The following is a 24,805-nucleotide window of genomic DNA, read 5'->3' as shown; positions in this document are numbered from 1 at the left end:
TTAGTCGTTAGTAGTTTACGGTGAGACAAGCAAACAAATAACATAAATTGATTCTGTTACCTGTAACTACACAAGCGTCTATGTGATAGATGGAAACATATCGGTTTGCGACACGACTCTAAGTTGAATTATGTGTACCTATAGATTGATATATCGTTATGTGATTGGCCCTTAGTTCAAGAACTAGATAATCTTTATGATCTCTTAAAACACACACAAAAAGAAAACATTGAATCTTACATTGACGCCTTTTTCACCTTGACCTCCTCGTATAATTAAATTTAGTTAAAAGCAAAAATATTTTCTATAAATTTTACAATAAATATATACGTCTTAAGTTACTGAGGTATACGCGTTTCAAGAGAATATCATGTAACCCTGAGAATGTAACAGTGTAAACATAATCACTTACAAAGTTTATCACATTATGCATTCATATTACAAGCCATTATAATTAAGACAACAAAGTTCCGATAAATGCAAAAGTTCCACGTACGTCGTGTACTCGCAATACATAATTCAAGCGTCTCGCGAAATACAAATGGCTGCCGAGTTTTTCCGCGGGATTTATGTAAATACGTCGGGGGGAATTATTTTAGCGTGGCCGCATTGTAAATTTATGAAAACCGCCGCACGACACACGTTACGACACTCACACATTTCATTTACAAGTACATCCGAGGTGTACGGTCAAAGTTGAGGTGTTGTGTTGCATAAATTTCAGGACGCTGTTTCAGTCATATTTTTTTCATATGCATTAGCAAGATACATGTGCACGTGAAAGAATACTTATGGAAATAACTTCCAATGCTTCAACGATTAGTTAGTCCAGCAAGCACCACACTTTTATATTTCTTCCAACATTTCCCGGGGACGACGTCATCATAAATTTAATTCTATATACAGTTCCGTCCGAGTTATAATATGTATGTTATTGTTATAGTAATTTCGAACTCATTGTACAGACAACTCCAATCTACGAACTTTTGAACGGAAGGTAGCGCTTGTAGCGTCATAAACCACTTATCAGCAGTCTCCAAATTATTCCAAGATGGTAGAAATTATAAGTCGTTTAATTAGTTTATAAATCAATGGGTAATCAATTTTAATTTATTCAACACTTCGCCACCGTATATACTAAGATAATTCAAAAAATCTTCGTGTTTCCCTTTCCGATTAATAAATTTTCGATTATTCCCGCGGACTTACGGAATGTTTACTTGCAATACTAAAAACTTAAAGACAACACTGGAAAAGAAGAGGAGCAACGAGCACAGTTATACTTGTTATTTTCTGAGCTCACTGGCGGCGGTCTAAGCAATCACGCTCAGACAACACAGTAACCAAACACCGGTGGTGCCGACTTTATTGCACTTTCCTAAGTTTGCTGTGATAACATATTGATTATGGTGTGATTACAATCGTCGGTTTTATAATTCGAATTGTGATTTTAAAATTAATAAATAACCCTTTTTTAATCCTTGTCAACATTTACGTGGGTTGATCTAAAAGTTCCACCAGAGTTGTCACTTTCGCTTCTTGCGACTAGTGCGTCGTCGTACCTTCTGTGAAATCACACAGACGTTTTGTATGTGCAATATCGCTCTTGTTTTCTACATGGAGTAGCCATGCTACCGCATGTGCCTTGTGAAGTGCATAAAGACTACTCCTCAGGATGACTGTTCCTACTCCTTTAAGCCTTATACCAGCGCAGTGCTCATCACCCCTGACACGATTTGAATCTGCAGGCTTGGATGGCAAGGTTAGTGATATTATATATTCATCTGCTAGGACGGGAATTGTGCCATATTTCTTACAATACTGTTCATACAACTTCTTACAATTCTATATCGTTAAGTATCTGTGTCCCCACGATCCTTTTTTCAAACTATATATCGCAATCGTTAATCTTTACTTTAGATATCCGCACTGTACGGCCTGTGCGTCCAAAATCTGTAGTTTCGCCCGAAGATTCAGAATATAGTTGACTAATTCGTGTTAGTTTGAAGAAGAGTGGACAATAATGGTGAACCTTGATTGTTAAACTATCTATATTATTATTTGTTGAAAAGACTTTAACTGCACTTCATGGGGTAGTTTTGAGGCGTCAAATCTGTGATCGGCCTCAGATAAAACCCCTGTACTATATGGAGTCAATTACCAATATCCTAGGCAGCAGTGACCACTTACTATACATGTTTGTATGATTGCATATTCATTTTCTACTTCAATGTTATAAAGTCAATAGGGAAACCATACAATATTTAAACATGTAAAATAATAATTTATGTATAATTGATAAAAATCGTCTTTATACTATATTTTAACGTTATGGGTACGGTTTTCGTCGTGATCCAACTAAGTAGATACGAGTATATGGTGAGCGAATTGTATTGAAAACTTCCTTTTTCTGAAGTCGGTTAAAAATATTTGTATAGGTATATAGTAAAATGAATAACATAGATACATTCAATATAATAAATTTTACGTAAAAAACTCACTAGCGAATAAATTAATACGAAGTGAATTTGGTAATTACGAATTGGCTCTTTGTCAACTACGAGCACATCATTTATTTCATTTCGCTGTGACGTAATGAGCCATTGACTCCCAAACTCCCCTCCACTCTATCAGTTCCATTGAATCGTAATACAGTTTGTTTTTTATTTATAAAATTGCGCTTTCAATTAAAAAAATAAATGAGAAATAAAAATTGGATAGTTAATTGTATCAGGCGTTACTTTCCAGAAATCCATGCTATTAAGTTAAGATTAAAAGCACTTCGCAACATCCGCTGCAAATATGTACGTACTTAACGATTAACCGTGGTAGAGTCAGCTTACTCTGATGATGCTCCGTTTTGGAGCGAAACACGTGTTGGAGGTGGTATGAATGGTGGTGTATATTTATAATTTTTAAATCTGCACGCATCCTTTGTGGGAGAGAGGGTCGTACATACTGCATGGTTTAAAATATATACCATCATACATACGAGTATTTGTAGCGGATTGTTGCGAAGTAGTTTTAATCTTAACTTAATAAATAAAATTTGTTAAATTTACTTCTATGTACTTTATTTATATCATTATTGTTTTCACATGGCTGTAATTATCTAGTGATTCGAAACTGGACTTCTCAATCTTAAGATCCAAGGTTTAAGTCTCTGACCTTTTTCACCTCTAAGTTCAAGTACGCACCTCCATTTTTTTAAAGTTATGTACGCATTTAAAATAAGTTAACTACCACTAGGTTAGCGGCGATAGAAAACATCGTAAGGAAACCTGCTCGCCAGAGTCTTAAAATATTTTTTGTGAATTCTCAGCCAGCCAAGTGGACTATGGCTGAGCCTCCCAGACCTCTCTCCAGTAATGACATTGGAAAGTGCAGAAGTGTATTTTGTTTTCTTACTCACGGTTTGAGCCTAGCAGTAATCTCTAAATATAGGTGGCCATGTGTCATTCTGGACTGTCAGTTGATAAAACATGTGTATTTAAGGGCGTGTAATGAATGAGCCGTGTTTGCCCGACCCTTGTTACTGCCCTCCGACCAACCGCCGGAGGTTTCGCCCGGATTACCCTTATTTTGCTAAAATATTTCAACTGTCCAAATGTTAAGACTAATGTAAATTATCAGATTGCTTTTTTTAATAAGTATTTTTGTTTTTTATAATTACAAAATTCAAATAATACGTAATACTAAATCAGGTAATATCTACCCATTACGGTTCAGTCGATCCCGAGAATCACTGAAAGATACCTACTAGGTCCTGTATAGTCCTCTTTATCTTATAACCTTTTTTATTTTTATGTATTGGTAGTTATTAGTTGGTAATTATTATTGTGTAAGTAATCAAGATGTATCTTTACGGCTCAAGAGCTAGAGCCCTGCGGCAGACGGGCAGACAGCGGAGGGTTAGTCATAGGATTGCGTATATACCCTTTCGGCCTTATTAATAAATATGGATTAGAGCAAGCGTAACTTTAAAACTAGTCGTAATCAAAGTTTATCCACATTCAGTATTAATAAACACGTTGTAGGGAGGGAGTAAGCTACTCCGAGTTTAATCTCGGCGTAAAGGTTAGTCCGTGTCACTACCTAGTTTAAGGATGGTTTAAGGATAGAATAAGCGTAGATCAATGGTAATTGACATGACATTTGTCATAGTAATATGTATTTTTTATATTAATTTGCATTCAAGTTGATAAAAAGATACCTTTTGAGGACTTGTTCTCTCATGATTCCCTTATTTTCTATTATTTCCGCATACTCATTTAGCACAGAACAAAATAAATATTTGAAAGAATAAATATTTTTTTCACAAAGATCACGTCATTAACAAATAAGGTCCACGAAATAACTATCGATACGAATTACCCATTCTTCTTCATCCCAGTTAATTGAGCGAGTTCGTTTTTGGTTAATTTTCCTTGCAGTTGGTTTAAAATTGTACGTATTTCAAATACAAACACAAACCACTAGTATCGAGTTTAGACATTTAATTATTTTGAACTCTTGAAAGCTGTCGAGTTTTAATTTGTCAATCTCAAAATATACGCTGTCACTGACATTTTTATACATGAATTCATTCATTGACTCATTCTTTTTACTTTTAAAATTTGAGTGTTGCTATATTTTATTCGATAAACCTGGACTAAGAAATGAATAGTTATTCCGAGGTTACTCCATGTTTATTAATGACATTGTTATAACGAAGTTAATACTTTCTTACTCTAGGTTTAACTAGTCCAGGTTTAACTATGGATTAAGGTTGGAATAAGCGTTTTTTATTAATAAGGCCGGGGTACGGAACCATAAAATATAGGACCGAAGCTTAAAAATTCCTTATCACCTCGCTTAAATTAGATATTGAGAAACAATTTAGTTTTTATAAACTCAATTTCAACTTACTGTGGAAAATTATAAAGTTCCGTCGAATCCAACGCAGACAGTGACCTATTTTGCACTGCTAACTAAAATACCCCAGTTTTTGGTGACGTCACAGCCAATTCAATTTTACTTTTTGGTTTTCAGAAGTTAAATCGACACAGAGTTAATGAGGTATCGACGCACAACTCACTGTTCTGTTTCAACTGTAATTGCATCGTAAAATGTATATTTCCGAGTTATTTACCCGGAATGCGGTCGGTGCTTAACGACGAAACGATTTTATAGCAGTCATGTATAAAACAACATTTCAGTAAACAAACTTATGTACTAATGTAATAGTTTTATACTCGCGTATTGAACGAAAGTTTCAAAAGAAAAAGATAGATTTTATTGATCCTATTTATCTTTTCATTATATATATCGATATGTAAATATTACATAGTAAGTCTGTAGAGCTGTTACTTAGTTTTACTTAATTATAAAATAACTGCACCTACCGTACTATCTTTTAAAATACTATATTTTATATCTATGTAATGATTTTTTTAATTCACTCATTACTAACCTTAAATACCTCCACAGTTTACATTCATTTGTCTCAGTCTGACATTTTAGTTTTCAAGTGGTTGGGCCATGAGAAACGCGTGTAATATTTACAGCGGGGCATTAGCGAGTGGCAAACGCTGCTCGCTGCCGTCGCGAATAACTCACCCGTTGAACTGGCGCGATAAAGTGCCTTGTAGCTTTATTTTAATACGTTCCTATCTTAAATACGAGCGAGCTGGAGTAAACTTTATCGCCATCTCGTAGAGCTCCAAACACTCGGAACTCAGGCAGCGGTAAGAACGTTTTAGGATCGCTGTCGAAATTTCTTTCAAATGCTCTTTCTGTATCTCGAAAGCATATAATCCGCTGTATTCACGATGTATCTCCATTGCACTGTAGATCCGTTTTAGTAATTCTCTCCTTTTGAAGCGGTTTTATTACGCAAATTCGATTCATAAAATTTATTTTTATGAGTTTTATAAGCCTTAGTAAATCTAACCTTTTCATAACACTTCTTCTGAAAAGTGATGCTCATCTCATCTCTTCCTTCATCTTCAATCGTTCATCTCATCTAGGGCAAAGTAACGGGTACGGTTCCACAGCCAAAGGTCTTAAAGGGAAAGAGGATTTTGGACACAACCAAATGTGAGTAACTACAATGTATGAGTTTCACAGGGAGACCCCGCTGTCACGACATTAACTTACGAAAAGGAATGAGATGAAATAAAACAGACATCTTGAGGAAAAACTAAATATAGAATACAATATGCATTACTTATGTCTTGCGACATGATTTCATTAAACTTTTTGCCCGGGTTTTATGTAAATATATCGAGAGGAATTATTTCAGCGTTCGCATTAAACATTTATGAGTCCCACCACACACGCAACACAACATGAATTACAAGAATTTACTTGTACATACAAGTATAGTAATTTATGAGGAGTATTACTTTCCTAGGAAACAATCAGTAGTATTAGTATGACAACAACGTATGAAAAAACTTATTTCGATTAAGAATGTTACGCAAAGAAGCTTTTAGGAAATTTGAATAATCATACATAATTGATCTACTCGATAGCCTACTGTATCTAAAGTGTACATTTAGAAGTACGTAATTTTTTGATAACTTATAGATTAGAATTTTAAAACAAAGTCTATATAATACCGACTGGAAGCAATTTAGGATACCATTGAAATGTCCAGAAAAAGGACTGATTTTACTTCACATTACTCAATGAAGAATAAACACAATTATAATTTTCGTCCGAACGGCAGGTAAATTAGAAATGGTGTATTTCGGGAGCAATCGTCTCAGTAATTATTCATACAAAGGCGAAAACGTTACGGCGGTCATTAAAGCCCGTCCATTAAACGACCGGACGCCGGGAGATGGGTAAACGGGCGATTGGAAAAACGGGTAATCAAGGAATTAATTGATTCAGACCACCGCGCCTTTATCCATCCTCGGACACTCGCCAAAAAAGAAAAGTTTATTTCTATCAGAATTAATTGTTTTAGAAATCGTTTTCTTTCCTAAATAATTATGTAATAACTTTTAAATCTTAAGTCTAACAAGACGTAAAAGAGTCCCGTTTTTAATTAAATAGATTACAATTCAATAAATTATTTTAAAAAGTGTTAAGTACTTTTACGTTAATAATATTATTTTTTCATAACTAGGCATACGTGTTGGATTACGTTTATAAATTGCTCAAAAATATTAATATATTATATTTTTTATATTTTTACATTGTTAAGCTTTTATAATTATAAAAGATTGATTGAACCTGATGCTTTTGCAACCATCGTAGAAAAAAATTTACAAACTGTCCAGGTAATTGATCTTTTTCTTCTTCTATTATTTTGTCTAAAAGTGCATATTACTCCAATTATATCGACAGTCAGTAGATGCATATTGTCTATTGTACTTAAGATTTTTTTTTTAATTTCAAAGCATTTCGAAATCCATCTGTCACTTAAAGATTAGCGATCGCTTCCATCTGAGGTAGGGCCATCAAACGCGCTTACAATATTTACAGCCCGGCATTAGGAAGGAACGGCGATGGAAAATAATTCAGCCGAACTGCGAGCGCTTAAGTGCCTCGCGACTCACGGCTTTATTTTAATGCGTTTCTTTATTTTAACTGTACGTACAACCGATACTAAGCTTTAACGCGCCAAAACAAAACTGAAGCTGCCGTGGATCGCATTACATTTAAGCCTTTTTGGAATCGTTTGAGAATTTTCTTTCAAACGTTCCTTCTGTCTAGAAGCGCATAATCCGCTGTATTCGCGGCAGTGTGAATCTCTGTTGCATTGAGGATGCATTTTCAATGATTCTCGTTTTAATACTAGCCTGAAGCGGTGCAAACTGGTTTTCAATTTAGGTTTTATACACTTAAGCGATAAGCGCAATAAAATTAAACTAGTTACAATCTTTAAGAGAGTTATTTAAATATAATTATACAAGTTTTCTTCAATGTTTCGTATTTTAGATTTCTCTTTACATATACGAGTATAAACTATTTATACCTCTTAAATAAGATTGCAGGATTACCAACAATTCCCTCAAACTGGCAAGACAAGCCGTTTCCCGCTTCACTCGTATTTGAATAGAATAAAGTTAATCCCTGAACTCTAGCCACAGAAAGGGTAAAAGGGAATTCATCCGGAATCACATCCCAAAGGAGGCAGACGGGAATAAATTTCCTATGTAAGATTCCCGCAATATTTTACAACGGAGGTGAAATATTTCTTTTACTTGTAGAGTGAAATTCATTGCCTTCTTTCGAGTCTTTGTTTCAACCCCATTATCCTATATTCCATATCTTGTTATGATTAACAATATTAATTTTCATTATTAATAATATCTCTACACGTATCCTCTCCTTATACTTTTGGAAACACTTAATGTTTAAAACTTTGTAATGAGTTCAGTAATATCAACTCCTTACAGTTTTATTATGGCAATCACCAATTCCTGACAAAGAAACATCTACTCTTAAGAAGTAAGTTGAAACGTTTCGGGTAAGTATTCCTTCCTTACCGTACCCTTCAAACTGAAATATAGTAGGGCTTATTACTGCTGTTTTTATAAGTCAGCAAGAAATAGGTGTGGCGGTGGCGTTTTATTAACGACAAATGAATCAACTGAATGTAAATAATGTAAACATTTCTTTCAGTATTCTCGTAACTAAAATATAAGTAATACAAGTACATAATATCATCAAAGATCTTCATAAATTCACATTCACAACAAAATGATATAACCCAAGCTAAAGGGGTATAAAGTGTCTGTCATAATTACAGACGTAACTTTATGTCGTTTCTAGAAAGTAATTACATTAACCTAAATCTAGATATCCTCACGTATTCCGAAATTTAAATATAGAAGCTTTCACTCCCTTTACCAACATGACACAAGCTTATCCTATGACGAGTTTTGATGATACATGAGATAATTATTCTAACTACTATAATTTATCAGACTATAGTTTTGTTGTCATTACTATTCGACTGACAGCACGAGTTTGATCTCAAAATGAATTGATAGCACAATCCATCGCGCTGGTCAAGTGCGGATTAGTAACCATCACATCCCTTTGAGAACCTTATTTTTAAAGAATACTTACGCCTATACGTTAAATAATAATCTTAATCATCGTTTTACCTCAACGTTTAAGCGAGTGATTATTTTTTTATATTGATATAATTTTGAATAAATAATAAGAGATGAAGAAGAAGAAGAAGAAGTCTGGTATTCGCATCTCGAGCCCCCCGATTAAAAGTCAGAGTTTCAACACAATAGATTCTCACTTTCTTAGTGTCTTAAAATGAGTAATAACTACTGTTAAACGTTACCTTGACTATATATGACTTATATATGGTTTATCGTAAACAATTCAGTATTTTCGTCTATATTAGAGACATAGACAGACCTTATTATATTATTAGAGAATGCTTCGTCCATAAGCTTGCCTGAGCTTCCCATTCTATTACCGTCTATTACCTCTGAGAGGACTTAGGTTACATAACGTCCTAATATCAGCGTCAACATACGCTCGCTGTAGCGAAGCCTTCAAACAAAAGCCTTCGTCTATTAACAGACTGAATTACAATACAGGAACAATATACTCCTAGTATTCAGTGCAGTTAATTGTGCCCTGGAACTAGTCTTGGGTTTAGTGCATACAATCTGTAATATTGTTATTTGTGAACAAGTACTATGTGAGTTATACCGTTCAACTGTAGTGGATTTCGAAACGTTTTTAATATATTATCGCTAAGATGCTATTTTACATAAGCATTTTCAAATAAATAGTCGCAATGAAATGGAGTTCTTCAACAAAGGTGCAAAAAAAGCTCATTTTCAAATCCGACGATCCATTAGCGACAACTCTAGTGTTACAATTGTCCATCGGCAACAGTGACTACTATCCATCGGGTAGCCTGTCTTACTCAAGCTTAACTTTCAAATGATAATTTCCATTGTTCACATCGATATAAAAACAAAGTTGGGTTAGTCAAAAAGTGAGAATCCTTTATTACCTTGTTTATCATGATTTACGATAAAATTTGTTGATAGCTTATATGCCAGCATACTTAACGCCAGCGTGACAAACTGAAAAAAATATTTCAATAAAATTAGATCATAACTCCCAGTCACGTGTGCGAGGGTGGTATCGTGAACCTTGATTATACAATAAATTCGAGGAAATGGACGACTTATACTTAACGGGGTCTTGGAAATACCTATACGTATAACCACTTGTACCTAAGGACCCTTCTAACGAGTAAAATGGCGTTTTTAAAGACAATTTAGTATTATTTTTAATAGTAGCAGCTGCTGTAGCTGTACACTCTGTACCCTTGCCATGAGTTTTCAAAACATCTCACAATTTTACGTTACGTTCACTCAATCCATTATTCTGTTCCGTTTGCTTCAGTAGACTGAGCAAACGTAACAATAAGTAAGTTCTCAAGTATTTTTGTCTACCTCGTCTTTTTGTTCGCAAAAAAGAGAGACTAAACATAAAGCACCATTTTGTCAATTTGTACATTTAATGTTACGTTACTAACAATATAGTTCTGATACAATCCGCTAGCGGCGCTGATTGGAATTTGTATGGGCAAATAGTAAACTTATAGCAAAACAGTCGTATTTGTCAAAACGTAACAACTCATGGTAAGGGTACTGTAGATAATCAAGTGTCTATATCTACTACGATAAGAACATAAAGCCCTGTGACAGACGGACAGACAGCCAAACGGCCAGACTGACAGCCAGCGTTAGCTTGGTAACATGGTTCCACTTCTACACTCTTGAATACCGAACCCTGAAAATTGTAAAATCAAACTCACAAATGAGCCATAACATGCATTCCCGGCATATTACACTAATTAGCGATTAATAAATTAATGAACGCGATAGTTAATGAAGCGGGCCTGTTTCTAGTGAACTGCGGTAATATCAACTGCGAACTAATTTGCCAACGGCACTCCACTGCGCCTCACTAATACCAGATCATAATAATATTACCGGGATAATACATGCAGTCCAGCTTTGCGTTATAGGCACTTCAAATAGCCGGCTCACAAAATATTTTAATATACATTTAGTGAACCGAACGAAAGGCGGTAATTGTTGCCGGTGTAATATTTTTAATGGTAGAGATTCGATAATTTTGTTTCAGTGTGTCTCTGTGCTGGTTTATAGAACGTGGTATTATTTTTAAGAGATATAAAAAATAATTTTAAAAACCACAATCACTATAATCTAGGGATAAAGTGGTTTCTAAATTAATTAACTGCAGAGTTACAGTTTCATTCTCAGCTATGCAGACATCAACATGATAAATTATGATTTCTTTTAAAGTGCCATATAAATAATCTCATTTTGTGACTACAAGCTCATTGAAAATATTATTTTGTTATTTCATTAATTAAATACTCCATGTATTATCGTTGTCGCATAAAATTAATTTTATATTTATTTTTCTCTCAGAGTTTCTTAATTTTTCTTACAAAGCTACTTCCCCGTAACAACAGTACCAAGTTATATAGAATTTGAACGAAATAATCATTATGTGTACTCTAAGGTCTTCCCAAACAAAGTTCTCGAGGAAGTATTCGTACAGAATACAAAATACTTTGCTGAAGAAAAATACTATTTGAAATTATGATAATTTAACTTTGCAGCTAAAGGACGAGTAATGAATTAATAATTTTATTTATGTTACTTTTTACTCTATATAGACGTGTTTAGGCGATAAAGTTATATAAATGTAATAAAATATGCCCGAGGTTCTAAGCATAAGAAGAAAATGCACTGAAAATCAAGGCAGTGAGGCGTTCTAATTTAATACGCCAGAGTATCAGTCACTACGATAGGGTTGCGGTCCTATTTGGAATCAATAATATATGACTACTTGTAGCTCGGGACTACCTACGATAAAAGCTACGGTTTCCCCTGCTTGTTGTAAGAAGCGACTTAAAAGGAGCTTTCAAGGCCGCGGACAACAAGAGTGGGAGCTCGAGCCGTCCACCGTCCACGGGAAGAACGACGGCATATATGGCCGCGTATCATCTTAAACACCTGGGACGAGATAATTCTTGCCCGGGCAGAGCCGATGAGGAGTACCGCTCAATAAGGACTGCGTTGTGAATAGTTTGAGATTCCCGGGGTCGTGTGTAGAGCGCTCAGGCATTCGAAGGTTTCACCCACGCATTTCGTCCACGCAGTCTAGACTGCACAGTTGTTTGATACCTAAATAAATTTAAAAAGTCCTGTAAAATTGAGTTATTCCCAACAGTCAGCTCCGGGGACATAGGGCGTTTACGGGGGTTAAACAGAAATGCTATTTTTGTCAACATGTGGTCCCGCGGGCATCCCACCCTCGTATACACAATGGGTAAGGCGTTTGTTTCATTGCGAACGAGAAACGGGAAAAAGAGTGAAATCAAAACACGATATACTACAAAAAAATAATATTGAACAAAAATTTTAAAGCTACAACAAAATTTAACATGGAAAGATAAAAAGCTTTAAGGTCATAATTACACCATAAACACTATTGCCAACACGATTCATTTCAGAGTGAAAAAGTAAGGACCACTTCGGTAAAGCGAATTACAAGTTTCCTACGTCTACCCTTGTTGTGTTTAAAATGAGAAGAGATATATTTTTTTAATAAATGTACATGCCATCAAAAACACTGCTTGTAAAAAAATCCAAGCCTCGCCATTCAGCTCTTCCACCGTAAAAAGTCGTGAGATCCATGGAATCCAAGCCGGTTGGTTCATACAGACTCTACTTAAGAGACCTTCTGTCTTAAGGTATTATCTCACTATCTAACCTAACAACATCTCATGGGACCATATCAATATTAAAAATATTTTATGTTTCAAATACATAAATAGATTGGATTTGGCAATCGTACTAAACGAACTAATTTAATTTAATATACATATACTTGTGATATACATTGTTTTTTTATAATATAGAGGAAGCAGACTAAGCTGGAACGCCTCGGAAAAGTATATTTTCCTTACCGCACTCTTGAAACTAGAACAACAGCGCTTAAGACGCAAAAATTGATCTAGCGGTGGTGCCGCTGGAAGCGGTGATACCACAAACAGTTCACATTGTGTTTTAATCGCATCATATCGCAGCACACGAGTAACATTACTACGATTGCCAAGTCCAATCTATTTATGTATTTGAAACATAAAATATTTTTAATATTGATATGGTCCCATGAGATGTTGTTAGGTTAGATAGTGAGATAATACCTTAAGACAGAAGGTCTCTTAAGTAGAGTCTGTATGAACCAACCGGCTTGGATTCCATGGATCTCACGACTTTTTACGGTGGAAGAGCTGAATGGCGAGGCTTGGATTTTTTTACAAGCAGTGTTTTTGATGGCATCTCATTCCTTTTTGTAGGTATGCCTACTTTTTTTCCTTTCCGGGACCTTCTATTACTTGAATGTCAACAACAGATTTTTTTAAAGCCCCCTCACTGTCTTACGAGAATGAGCGTTCTTTTTTGTAGGTAATATTTGTAGTTATTGTAAGAATTATTATTTGAAGAGTATATTAATAAAACATATTTTCCGCTAGACCACGTTTTTATTCATTTCTATTTTAATCTTGAGTCACCGAACAATATCATTTTATACACAACCAGTAATATAGATTACAATTTATATTAAAAAGGTTCTTACAATACGCCCCCTTTATCTATATTACCCACCTATAACAAAACTCTACATAAATACTACCAAACATAACTCTTTCGTGGAACTGGCTAAATAGTTGAATCTCCCCACTAAACTCTGACACGGTAGACTACTGTTACTATCTGAGTTACCTTTTGTTTATTTCAAATCAACCTCCATTGAAGTTGATACGGACTTACAAACGGACATACCAAAGGCTTGCAATAATTTTAAAATACGTTGTTTTATGTCTCAAATAATCACTCAGTCATCTATAAGCATGCTATCACGCGGCGGTCCAACAAGAATTCAAGTTTGATTTTATTTTAGCATAAATTACAATCAGGCCTACACTCAGGCCGTTACAGGACCACTCACTGAAATTAAATTAAATGTTAAAAAGTTGTAAAATTCAGTTTATTTCCTCTCTCTAACATGATAACGCCTATTACTATCATTACTTATATCAACAGATTCACGTTCCATTACTTCAGACTCGCTTACATCCGTCATAGCATTAGTCACATTACTTACTTTACTTGTATCTGTAACCGCAGGCACACGTACACCTATATCACCTGTAACACCCGCATCAGTCATGTACTCTTTTCATTCATCACCGCTTTCATTCGAACATGACAATAAATTAAATCGAAAAAGTTAATATTTTGACAACTGGAATTACTCCCGTTATCCTCAGGAAAAACATCGTCTAAAAACTTAACAACTCGACTGATTGTGATTTCACGTGTCTTCGTATTAAATAATCGATATCTTCTTATGAATATCCGACAAAAATCATTGGTTTTGACTTTGCATCCAATTTTCGTCTTTTCTGTTTGGTATAAGAGTATACGCTGCACATCCAAATAAGCATAAATAGGTAACATGTACTCGTTTCCCAGACCATTTTTGTAGTGGCACGCAGTCTTTCACTGCCTTCATTGGACTCCGGTTTTTGATATAAATCACAGTATTTAACGCTCTTGTTCAAATTCGCTGCAATTTATAATAGACTTCTCGATTTTTCGATAATAGTTCTGTTAGCTCTTTCAACCATACCATTCTGTTTGGTGGTATATACTATATATCGCCTTCTGATGTAGAATTTCATTTGTTGACAAAAAAATATCGTAAGCTCTATTACAAAACTTCGTTCCACCACCTGATCTCATACATTTGTTCGACTTGCTAGTTGCCTTTTCAACGCGAACTTTATATTTTTTAAATTTCGTAAAGTCTCACTCTTATGTTTGAGAAAATTAACATGTGTCATTCGAGTATATTCGTCGATAAATAATAACATGTACCTTGAACCGTTGAATGAAGTAGCTTCCATGGGACCACATAAACCTGTATGTACGATCTCCAGTATATCGTTCGCTCACGTTCAAAGTTTTGGAAATGGTTTCTTACTAGTCGACATATCCGTCGTAATGTTCACATCATCAAAACGAGTCACAATATTCTTTAAAATTCGCATATATTCCGGATTAGTACGGACTAGTCTTCTATGCCAATATTTATTTGACATTGTCAAATTACATATCGGTGATTTGACAAATTGTTTAAATTTATGTATACCATGTACGTTGTGGCCAGTTGCGATGATATTATCCATAGAGTTACTAATAGTGCAACTGTTTTTCCGGAAATTAACAGTAAATCCTTTTTCAGTAAGTTTACTCACCAATAACGAAATCATACTTAAATTATATTATTAGTCTGTATTTGTCTTCTGCATTCAACCTGTAGTTATTTTTAAAATTATTACTTGCAAAGTATATTAATAATACATATATTCAGCTAGACCATATTTTTGACCGAACAATATCGAAAAGTGCATTAGCGAAAAGTGCTGAAAGGGGTTACGAGGCCGATTTTGATGAAAACTATAACTGCATCATTAGTTTTTAAAATATCTTTTGCCTTAGCCAGGAATCGAACGAGTTCAGTTTTAAAAAAATACACCCTCTATATTATTCCACTATATGATAGTGTTGCTTATAAGGATAAAATTCTGGAAAGTAATGTTATGTGACAAATTAAAGTGAAAGGAAAATTTTGAAGAAAATACATATATTTTCATACCTTGGTATACTAATCCTTAAGGATTATACGTAACATATGTCTTATGTATAATTCTTTAGGACTATACATAAGTCATAAAATTGAAGAATTTGTTGGTTAATCAACTAATTCTTCGATGTTATGGCCATGACTTACGGCTTAGTATGAGAAAGTAATAGGTTGGCAACTAAGTTCCCGCAGAGGATTTATTTTTTTAATAAAAATAGATAACTGATTCATTAGTAAAAGTTTCAAGAATTTTATCCTTATAAGCAACACGATGAGGTAGTGGAATAATATAGAGGGTGTATTTTTTTCAAATATTACGTAAGTTGAAAACATGATTTTTTGTTTGTGTAGATATTGGTTTGTCTTTAATGCCATTTGGTAGGTTTAGGTCTAAAACGGATAGGGCAAAGAATTGTGTAATTAGGGTAATCCGTTTAAAAGTTATTAAGGATTTTACATTGTGAACTTTGTAAAATTTTATAATTATGTATGCTTATTTTCATACAGACATTTATTTAAGCGCAACAAGGGCGAAATTTGCCTAAACATTTGTTTCCTTGGAAACAAACTTATTATTATTTTATAATACTGTGACAGTTGCTTTACCTCACGACAGTTATTGTATTTTGTGTATGTTACCGTTAGATTAGATTGCAGAATACGTTAGCATACATATTAACTAGTTAGTCTCAAGATTAGCTAGAAGATAATAATATGCAGATTAACTATGTAGTAAAATTCGAAACATCTTTTCAGATTGGTTCTTAGGGCTAAAACATATGCCTTTTTACGACATAACGACGTATACATGATACGTGATACATAGCGACATCATGCCGCAAAGCGATATTGTTTCTTGAAAATATGCAATGTTTGTCGTAAATTCATGACACGACTACGCATCATGGCATGCACGAAACGACGTCAAGGGGAGAAAATTGATACAATCTTCGTTTTGTACTTTAGGTAATGGGCAAGCTAATCTGCGTTTTAACTGATTAGGCACATTAGCCGCAACATATAGTTTTATTCTCATGACATTTGTCAAAAATTCGGAATGTTTTTGATATTATATTACTTTTTAGGGTTCCGTACCTAAAGGGTACAAGCGGAACCTATTACTAAGCTGTCCGTTTGTCTGTCTGACATAGAGCTCTATTTCTGGAACCTTAATAGATAGAAACTTAATTTTTTTACGGAATATGTATAATGATGGCCACTTTAACAACAAGTACTAAAAATAAAAAGAAAAACTTTCAAATAAAGGATAGTTTTTTTTTTCTTTATGAGGAGGAAATCTTCAAAAGGTACCCGATGACCTGAAAGTGACGCGGGGTTATGTGGGACTTTTACCGCACTAAAACCCCCCGGTGGCCGTCCTCAATGTTTGTTGGAGAACTCCGGGATCTCCGACGAAACGCAACCGAAGTCCTCCAAGCGCGATGCCCCGATCGAGCTCTGCCCTGGGGGAGCAGTTTCGCTCCTCCCAAACTATCCGGTGTTCACGACGGTATTCAACCACACATACCGCCGTCCTTCCCGGGGACACTTATAGGACGGTTCGAGCTCCCACTCTTACCACGCCCAACTCCGGAAGCCCCCTTTTAGTCGCCTCTTACGACAGGCAGGGGATATCGTAGCCCTATTTTAGTCCAGGAACTACAGGGACAAACATATAAGGACCTGCTATTTTTTGGCGTTTTTCACTTTATCTATTGAACCGCAATAGATGTTACAGTTGACATTTTCACAATGCATTCTATGGCTGCTATAATATCAATTAGTAAATATAAAAAACACATGTTTTTTTGGTACGGAACCCTCAGTGTACGAGTTCGATTCGCACTTCACTCATTATTTGTATTGAAGTTAAATTGAAGTTGGAATTGAAAACTTCTTTTGTCTCGAGAATAAAAACAATTGACGTCGCCAATAATAGTAGGGGAGCCCAAGAAGGGATTTCGAGAGTGACTCGAACGCGGCAGATTAAGATATGGGAGATACCTTACATCCTATAGTGTATCTTAAACCATCCATTTGGGGGGTTCGCACGGGGAAAATTATCGTGAAATCTATAGTAGCTTAATTACATGCTGAAAACAATAAATTTATAACAATCTGACGATTTGAGGATGGCGTTAGGGAGTAATAAGGTTGCAAAAAAATCGTTACCTGGACATACTTGAGCGCGGTATTTTTTTTTAATATAAATGACATAATGCTAGAAAACGGGTAACATCATAATCAAACCACACGTTGATGTAGTGAAAAAACAGTCATTTAAAAAGAGAATATGTACATACACTATCTGATAGCGTCACTTATTAGCATGAATCCCTGGAAAGTACTGGTGTATAACAAGCTAAAGGAAAAGGCAAATTTTATGTAAAATACATTTTTTTTTCAAATCGTCGGTATAAAAAGACCCCTCCACTAAATCGTCAGATTAAGGGTTATGAGAAGTAAAACATCAGCTGGAATTTCCTGTATAATAATCTTACGCCCTCGAGTGTGTCAAGATAACGATTTTTTTTTTGCATTTTCGAAGAGTCACTGACAGTCTTTCGAATCGAATCGTCAGTCTTTCGAATGGGCGACTCATCTGGGGTAACTTAATATCCCCTTTTGAAAATCTAATGCACTGGTGTAATTTTTTTTCTCCATTTTTACCTCTCTTATCAGCAGATAAACATATTTCTGCTGCGCCTTGAGTATGGCCGTCTGACTCATTTTTTTACATCTTTCGAATCCTCTAGAAGCTATTCCCACCGTGAATCGAAAAATATCATACAAACTTTTCTTCACTCACTAAAGTGTAATCTATACAATCGTATAGGTCCAAACGACGCTCGAGTTTCTACCCATTTAGCATCATGGGCTCCCCTACTACTCGTACATTTCGCGGACAGGAACACAGATTCATTAACTGCAAATATAACTTTGTAATCCTATATACTTATATAGGATACAAAGTTATTTTATGTAGTTGGTGTATCTAGATAACCGGACAGAAATTGCAAAATATTATAGTTTTTCCGTGAGTTATATACTAAACACTAATTGTATTCTCAATCTTAACCTTCTATGTCTGCTAGAAGTGCCTTAACATTTTGATGATCGGTCAGTCAGTGAGTGACAAAATTACGAACTTTGACTACTTGTTATTCTTAAACTACTGGTTCAAATTAAATGAAATTGATAATACACCGTGTCTATACAATGCTTGCTTGGCTCCTGAAAATTCAGGCTTCTAGCTTCATATACAACGAAGTTACAGGGGGTCAAAAATGGGCCGAATTGCTTCGAGAAAAGAATGCTACGGCCGTGCCGCTATTTTTGGCTTTGGCTCGACTTGGCGGAGGCACTGCCGTGCCTCCAGATTAAGAATAAAAATATGGTGTTTAAACGACTCTTCACCGCACTGAGCCAATGCAAATCACCCTATTTCGCTTCCAAAGGAGTCCCGTGCCCAACAGTGGGTCAAAAATGTGTCGGTAACTGTAATGATTACGGATCATCACGATTTACTTCAACTTACAGCTATCTTCTAATTTTAATTTTTCAATTGAGATAATTATCAATAGCTTATCGCTAAATCTTAAACAATAGGACCGCGTAGGTTATGTCGTCACTTCACTGTATGAGTTACGCTCACTTGAAAATGCTTTCCAATTTCAGATGCGATGGTTTAATCTCGTCGCTTGACGCTCGCAACACGTTTTCTTGAAAACAATTTTCTTTCTATTTATAGCTTGAAGTCTTAGGTCGCGTTTACACTAACTTTATGTTTAAAGGGTGAATAATTTTATGTGAGAACAATAACTTAATGTTTATTCAAAGTCGAATTGAATAATATTTTGATTAATTTGTTCGTTCTGTTGATTTATAAGAACAAATGAAATTAAGATTGCGAGCAATTAGCAGAGCCTTAAATAAGCAATTAATATTCAACTTTATTATTATTTTAATGCCTACTTACATTTGGTTATTCGACCGGAGTGAGGTCTGTGGGATAATTACATGGATAAAAGATAAAAAAAAACCTTAATTATAATTATGTATTTTGTTTCTATAGGTATGCAACATACATACATTTATTGATGAAACGAGATATAATAATAACAAGAAACATCACAATTAGTTATCGACATCAATTAGAAGTTCTGTCCTGGGTGGAAGAAACACCATAGGCAATGACGACATAACACCACGGTTACATAGCTTTTTACTGTATCCAATTTATTGGAATGTCAATTTCAATATCAATATTCCAATTTATTGGAAACAGTAAATATCAATGTAACCGAAAAAGTATAATATATGTTTTAATAACCTTTAATAAAATGAATTAGCTCGAATAATAACTTAATAACAACGATGGGCCTCTAATTAAATTGAATTGTAAACAACAGCGTTACTTATATGCCAGAATATAAATATAATGGAACTTTTTACCTCAAGTTCACAGTAATTACCTAATTATGTTATACTAATTAAATTCATTATTTTATATTTATTCATGGCTCGTAATTGCTTGTTTTTTGGATATTTTTTTCTTATAATTATAATAGTCGTGACGTTTTTCGTTTTCGTTTTTTAAGTTTACAAGAAGTAATTAATGGACTGCCATTAAAATTAGTGTTCTTACAGTTTAGCTAATTGTGCCAGTGAAACCTTGCACATAGATAAATCTTCAACCCATTTCTGTCACTATTATGCACATATCTTCTCTTTGAGTGAGATGGGTTTCGACCATTGTCTAGCACTTTGGACAAGTGCGGTTTGATAGTCTTAACTCATTTTAAAAATATATAGAACTCTCAGGTAAATTATTTTTATAGTACACATAATTCACCTTTTAAAATGTGTGAGAAGTGTGTACCTTGGATTTTAAGCCCCGACCTCCCAGCGTAAAAGGCAATACAAACTACTATTATTTTTTTTCCATTTCGTCCCATGGTGTGGACCATTCGTTGCCACTCTGGTTCTTTTTAGTGTTATAAATACAAATAATCAATGATAGCCAAGTGGTTCAAAATAAATCTGGAGGCACGTCAGAGTCTCCGCCAAGTCGAGCCAATAAAAGCGGCACGGCCGTACCATACTTTTCTCGAAGCAATTTATTTAATTTAATTCACCAAGGTATGTGAAGCCCAACATCACTTGCCACCGCGGTGGGCTATTACCTAATCCTCATCCTGAGAGAAAAGCGACAGTAACAGTTTGAGGACGACGAATAAATACAAATATTTCCTGCAAGCTGCATATCTTACGAAATATGGAGTCATGCATAAATAACGTCACAGGGTCGGGTGTCGGGCGGGTGTCGGGCGAGTGTCGGGCTCTCGGCGCGGCTGATATGGTGCACGGCGCATTGTCAGCCTCACGACTTTATGGATTTGCATAACGTTGCCGGTGTACGGTCAGACAAGTGCAGAATGTGGAGGCGATTTCATGAATTAGAAGTGTTAAGATTAGTTACGTTGTAGGAAATATCTAAATTTAAGACTTGCCTAACTGGAGTGAAGCTTTACTTGTGTAAGTGAAATAGTATGAATATCGGCTTACTTATAAAGCAACCTCTTTAATATCTTTAGAAGTGGCACCTTGAAACACACCTGTAATCGACTTCAAGTAGTATCCCTGTTATTTATGGATTTAGTTACTGATACCCGTGAGCGGACTTCAGACCTTCTTAAAAATAATCTAGCAAATAGGGCTTTTTATTCAGGCTTCCGTGGTTTGAGGGTACGTGTCGGTCAATGTTGTTCTTCATATTATTTTCAAAAAATTATAAATTTACCAATGGCAGCTTTGACCAGCGTCGTATACCTAATTTTGACTTTATTTCAATTCTAAGCGGAGATCTATACTCAGTTATAAAACCACATACCTATATAAAACAGAGTAAAAGTTTTTACAAGTGGTGAATAAAATTTGTAGAAAATTCTTGAAAACCTCTTAGAGATTCGGTTCTGACGGTCATGCAAATCAATACATATACAATCTTCACTGTGTATAATATATAATCACCAACCCACTGCTGGGCACGAGTCTCCTCTGTAGGTCTAGTCTGTTGGGTATGCAGGTATGTCCTCACGATGTTTTCCTTCACCGTTTAAACAAGTAATTAATTTCTAATACACACATAATTTTGAAAAATCAGAGGTGCTTGCCTGGTATTTGAACCTCGGACCCTTCGATCAAGAGGCCGAGTTTCTTAACCACTAGCCTATCACTGCTATAATATAGCTCAATACCCAGTGTAATATAGCCCAATACAAATTTGAAGATTCGTGTGAAAGACACGTTCTCGGCTGACCGAGTCGCCACGGCAGCGGGGAGATATATTTTCGGCTCCTCCGTCTTTACGATTTACATGCAGCTCGCATACCCGTAGCACGTAGCCAGTGTGGAAACTGATATTCTTAGTAAACTTATACCTATATATTTACTATATATAAAAATAAAATAAAGAAATTTTAGTTAAACCTTACCTCTCTCCACACATTAGAACCCCATATTATATTTTGCAATATCACTTTTATGTATCTCCTATCTTAGACGGTACTAAAAGATTTTGGGCAAGATTTTCACTAAATAATAAGAGGTTTTATGAAATAAACAAAGCCTTCTTTACACATTCTACATTGTTATACATAAATGACACCTTCCAGGCCCAAATACAACGCTACCACGCTGTTATAAGTAAAATAGGTTATGCCATGATAGCAAACATTATTTATTTATTTAAAAATTGATTGCATCACCTCTAAGAAGAAATGTACAAAAGGGCAAACATAATGCCTGATGGCATTCTTTACCAGTCAACCCTGGGTGGATAAAGAGAACCTTATTAAGAGAACTTTATTACCTCTATATAGCTATTGATACAACCGAACATAATTTGTACATGTAACTTACTATTAAGACTTCGTTAACTATACAAGCCTGACACGCCTGACACGCCTGACAGTATTTTGGACACAGTCCCAACCCTACATCATGTTTGGCACTTCTCTGGCCTCTCATAGAACATGACAGCTGTTATAGGCTTTCGAATATCAAAATATCTTGCCTATTAGCTGTGGGTTAACTGAAGTTATTAATTTATATCTAAACGTAAATATGTTTGTCCGTAAAGGTCACTTTCAATGCGTTATGATTAGATTAAGTTAAATTAAGGTTTATTTAATTAAAGATATTGACAGGAAACCTTAATGGGGATTAAAGGTCAATGCAATAAGTAAATAGAAATATTTATTTTTTAGGTGAATTCAGAGATACAAAAATCAGAGATGTGTGCCTTTTTAAATTCTAATCTGAACCTCAGTACTCTCCACAATTCATATTACTCGTACTATTTCTTATAAATGCACAACATTCCACTTAATTTGACTAAATCGAATGGTTTCTTTGATAAACGGCGAGTAAACCGGGTTAGAACATTGTAACATTTAAAATAACATTTGACGCCACCCTCGCCCTAAGCTACTAAATTCGGTTCCGCATCACGCCCTTCCGTGGAAGAGGGCTAAATGCCAAGACGTGACAATCATCTAGACAGGCTTCTGAATATTTGAATGAGTTTAATTTTACCCCATTAGCCTCTTCGTGTTCAGTTATTGAAATAGACTGAAATTATTTGAAGCCTCAAAATATTTATGTGGCGAGGATTTCGAGGATTTATTATAGACGTTCTAACTCTAGTTTTACATCATTGCTTCTGATTTTTAAGACTTTGCCGTTGTTGCTGTTACACTATGTGCCCCATCATCCGCGCTTAAATATTAAATATGAAAGAAATTGATATGCATTCCTTTGAGAAAACCATGGAACTAATCTCTTTACTTTTGTAAAATGAAAATAGCGAACTATCAAGTAGTCTATGATGTCCATTATTATAGAACCTGGTCACGTGAATATCTAAAATTATAATCCGCCCGAAAAAGGATGGAAGTCCTACCTATGTTCGGTCAAAGTTACGTTTGAGTTATCCAAGAGTTACTTGGAACGTATACTCGTATAAGTAATTAGTTAAACTTGTAGTAATGTGCTAATGAATAATATCAAACGTCGCACCTACTTTTATCTGTCTCATAACTTATTTAAATTTTTTTCTGACCATTCCATATTATATTCGATATCATACATTCTTTAACTATTCTCACTCGATTTTTCGAGGAAATCATACTTTCCAAGGCTAGATATGTAACGATATGAGAGAAGCTGGAAATATGAATAAATAGCTCGTAACCGACGTATATTATATAGGAGATATCTTAGATATTCAAGCTATCATATCTCTGAATAATCCATGCGGCCGTCTCAACAAGTATGTTGCCGCTTTAATATTTACGCGCACGGACGGACATACAATCTGGAACTTATGTGAGTAGATACTGTCGACAAGCGCTGGCTCTAGGTCTCGGTTTTGGATTATTAATTTGCCTCCACAACGATATCATTTGTATTCTACACGCGACATGTGTTACTGGTATTTGCTTTAAACTGCGAATGTTACTTGCGACATTTGTTGTGAAACATTTAAGTTTATGTAATTAGAATTGTAAACAGATAAAATGTTCTCACAATTAATTATCAGATGTTACTTTTTATATTCAGGTATCAACACTACCATGGACACATATAAAGACGCTAAAAGAAATTTAAAGTTTTCATTTAATTATGACCTGTCCGGGGATCAAACCTGTTTGGAAATGTTTACATCAAAGATCTTAAAGTAATCTAACTAATGCACACGTCTTAAACAAATTAAAATTACTGAAAACAATTAAACTGTACATTTATTTATTTCATTACTGTTTACTTTTGAAAATTAAAAATACCTATCACATTTCCAAAAATAAATGACGCTGACATTTTAGCAAAAAATCTAGAATGTGTTTTGGAATAATCCGCACAATGAAGTCAGCGTGTTCCACACGTGAGCGTTTTATTTTAACGAGCGGCAGAGAGGCTCCACGCCACGTGCGAGCCTTTTTGTTGCCTGAAATCTCTCTGAAATTCTGAGAACTAACCCCGCAGTTTTGAGTATATTCGAAGTACG

Source organism: Epargyreus clarus, unplaced genomic scaffold (assembly GCF_041222505.1).
Source record: "Epargyreus clarus isolate Ecla_fem2 unplaced genomic scaffold, WU_Ecla_fem_2.2 ptg000015l, whole genome shotgun sequence".
NCBI classification, from domain to species: Eukaryota; Metazoa; Arthropoda; class Insecta; order Lepidoptera; family Hesperiidae; genus Epargyreus; species Epargyreus clarus.
The sequence above is the reverse complement of the archived record's forward strand: the minus strand, read 5'-3'. Positions refer to the sequence as shown.